Here is a 3,981-nt window from a genome sequence, read left to right as displayed (position 1 = left end):
AATACAACATAAAATAATTGTATTTATCAAACTACAACTAGAATAAATACAACATAAATGTATTTATCAAATTACAACTAGAATGAATAATAATAACTAACGACTTTTTTGTTCTTAAATTTATTGTATAATTGATAATATTCACCCTGAGTCTGATCTCATTAACCCCTGAGTGAACCATTCACCCAGTTGAGAAGCACTGGTCTAACTACTACAGACTTTCCACTAAAATGTAACAGTTTTTTTAAAACTTCATACGACATTAAGTGGGGGTATAATTATAGTTATGTAACTTAAACATTTACGTATTATAAAAAGAATTACAAAATTCGAAGATATAGGTGAAATGTTTCTTTCTGTAAAACATACTATGTATTTAAAAAAGTGTTGTTTCCGTTCTCAGCGGTAAGTCTGAGAACTCACAACGTTAGAAGTCGGGTTTCGATATCTAGAGCACAGATAGCCCATTGCTTAACTTTGTGCTTAACAGCAAACAAACAAACAAAAAACCTTTAAAATAATGTTTGCCATACTTATATGTAATAATCCTGCCCAACGTTTTAAATCAAAGTATCTGAACATTCGTTTAAAAGTTTAGAAGGGAAAAGGCTATTTAAGTGACAATAGATGGCACCACAGAGCTCACGGCCCATATCCACTGTGCAATAGTCAGACAGTGGGAATAATAATAACGAGATAAAATCAATATTTTCCTACATACATATTCACACGAGTCAACGTTAGATTTTTATTGAAATACTTTTTTAACACTCAGCAGAAACTGAAATGAAGAATTGCAGAGTTGGAATCTAGGATATAAGGATTCGATTTAAATATTTTTTTCATTCAAGTCTTTAACAAGGCAATAAGAGCAGAAAAACAACAAAAATTAATATAATATTTATATTTTTATAAAGATTCTTTCTTATACCAACCCATTCATGATAATAGTAAATTTCTAATTAAAATAAAACGAAAGTAATTACTAAAAAATAAACAAAACTTTCGTCTACTTACTAAACCTAATTAATACAGGTAAAGTTTCAGTTTAATTAAATTTAAATTAATAAGCATTGCACATTTCTTGAACTGAGTGCTAAAAAGATTTTTAAAGCAAACCATACTTAAAAAACCCATATTAAAACCGTGATATCCATAATCTACACACACACGCACACACATATGTAGCAAACAAGTTCTTGTTTGTTATTAATCACAAAGCTACACAAAGGGCTATTTGTGCTCTATACATCATGGGTATCGAAACCCGGTTTCTAGAAGTATAAGTCTACAGACATACCGCTGTGCCACTGGGGGGCTAGTAAACAGGAATACGATGTTTACACTGTTAAATGGACTTTTTTATCATATTTTTCCTGTTATACCAGCAGTTACTTATTAATAAAGGCAAATCTTATTTCAATAATGTAATGATTATAACGTATTTGTAGCAGATTTAAGTTATCAAATACATAATATAATGAGGTATATATATATACCTTACTTCACATTCGTAAGTCATTTCTTCAGGATTATGATAAATGAATAGTTATATAAGTGACTTTGTGAAAGTGGTCTTTAATCATATACATCATATAAAGATAGCCTATTCGATGTCTATGTCTGTGCCTGAATAAACCCCAAAAGAATTTATAATTTTGAAGAAAAAAAAAGATAAAGAAAAATAAGCGAAAATTCAACAAAAAGCCTAACAGAGCTGTGACTTTCATTCCTGCTGTTAATTTTAATCATAACTCTGATTAATTTATATTGAATTAATATACAAAATTAAATCACTTTCTATTTCGTTTTTAATATTACATAAGTTCTGCATTTTTGAGTTATTTCACCAAAAGATAATCTAATCCATTTGTGACGTCACAATGCTTATTCACAACGTCTAACTTCCCTAAAGAGTTAACAGTGTCGTTAGTTTCTTATACGTTATAATTAATTAACTTTTGTATAAAGATGGTGACATTACCCCCACCCCACATAGGAAAGTCAAAAAACAGCAAAAATGATTTCTAGACTTGAAAATTTGGGTTTGAATGGAATATTACAAGACATTAAAAGTTACAGTAGAACACAAAGCATATCTTATTTTTTTCTGTGGTGAAGTCTTCCACCAGTCTGTAGATGTAGACCTGACAAAAAGAAAGGACTTGTCACGAGAAAAGCCATTATTATAAACGTTTACAGACAAATTTGGCCAACATGAAGAAATTTAATTTTTAGTCATATTTATAAATGATATTCTTTGTTTTAGCTCAAAACTACACACCTACTTACTTACAGAGTGTTCGCTGTGTGGATCGACCCCCGAATTCTAACGTTATAACCCCCCCCCCCCAAACCTACGCTAAATCACCGGATGATTTAAGAAGGGAGTTTTTAAAATTAAAAGTATATAGTTTGAACATTTTTAGGGTTGTATTTTAAATAAGTCTTACATTTTATTTGATTACAAAGTTCAATGGTGATATCTAGTGTTAGATTAAAGACGATGTCTTATTCAAAAGCTACTTTTCACTTATCACTTCTCAAGGTGATTTAACATTTAAAAAAAAACGAACTACTCGAAGCTCTGACTCTTGCAATACTTTGTGAAATAACCCTCCTGCCACTCCTTTGAACAAATATTTGAGCTTTAATGGTGACACTGACTAACCAATTGGTTTAAACATCAACAACCTGCTATTCTTCCATTGGCTGCCTTTTTTTTAATAATTAGCTCTTACTTTAATTAGTTAAGGTTGTTATTTATTACAGAACGTTAACAGTCCTTGAAGCTGTATGCAGTAAAAAACTTACAGCTTTTATCGAAGAACCTAAATTATCTAACATTTTCTAACAACAAATTTTCTTTAGAGAGTGAATTTATTGAGAAAAAATAAATGCCACTGCCTTTCATTTCTTTAAAATAGTTCAAATCTAGCAAACATTTGCGGTCAAATTAGTATATTTATTTCAACAGTACTTCTTTAAATACAGGATTTATAGAATAACTCAAAATAATTCTAATCGCAGACACCGAAATACATAAGTCAACTTGTCTTAAGCCTAACTTTACTTTTAAGCCTTTATTAACTACGGTCTATATTCAATAAAGAGATAAGTTAATACTGTAACTTGTGTACGTTTTTTGAGTTGTTTAAGTTAGGGCTAAACTTTACCGTACTTAATACGATCAATAATTATGCTTATAATATTATTCTACGTCGTACCGTTAGACATTTTTAAAAACTTTTATATACTTTTAATATGTTGTACAAAATCTCTACTAAAATATATTTACATACGCCCTTTCTTTACATCTGTTGAAATGAAGTGTTCGCGCATGCGCGCATTTAGATAGTAGAATGCGCACACATTTTGAAGGCAAACAGAAACTGAGTTTTATTATAATATATGCTTTTAAAAGAGTATTTTATGTGGGATTATATGATACTCTATTAATATTTCCTTGGTGGGGGAGGGGCAAAAACTAAGTAGTCACTTCCTTTAGTCCAGATTTCCTTGTCTCTTTCTGTGACTATCTTGTCTCTCTGTCTCTAACCTATTTTTCTTATATTTCACCTTCTATGACTATACAATATACAAACAGAACAAACGCTTCTGTTAATATTAAAACACATCACTGTACTTTAACAGATTATAATATTTTTTTACATGCCTTAGGTTAACTCACTTATTATATAACTTACGTTTAGTGTTTTCAATATAAATCGCATCTTATGCGACACACTGACTAAACGGCAAGAGCAGATGTCCCTGAGGCTTAACCATAGCCTTTTCTAATTTAGAGCTGCTGATCTGGTGGACAGCAACTAGTCAGCAGCACCCACCGCCTATACGGCTACTTTTAAATGAATAAAAGGACTGACTGTCACGGGGTTACCATGTTGGTGTTTCTCATGTATTTACATCAGTTAGTACTCAGACTAAAGGTAATATAAACAAATCATGGAATATACGGAA

Source organism: Limulus polyphemus, unplaced genomic scaffold (assembly GCF_000517525.1).
Source record: "Limulus polyphemus unplaced genomic scaffold, Limulus_polyphemus-2.1.2 Scaffold3572, whole genome shotgun sequence".
Classification (NCBI taxonomy): Eukaryota; Metazoa; Arthropoda; class Merostomata; order Xiphosura; family Limulidae; genus Limulus; species Limulus polyphemus.
The sequence above is the reverse complement of the archived record's forward strand: the minus strand, read 5'-3'. Positions refer to the sequence as shown.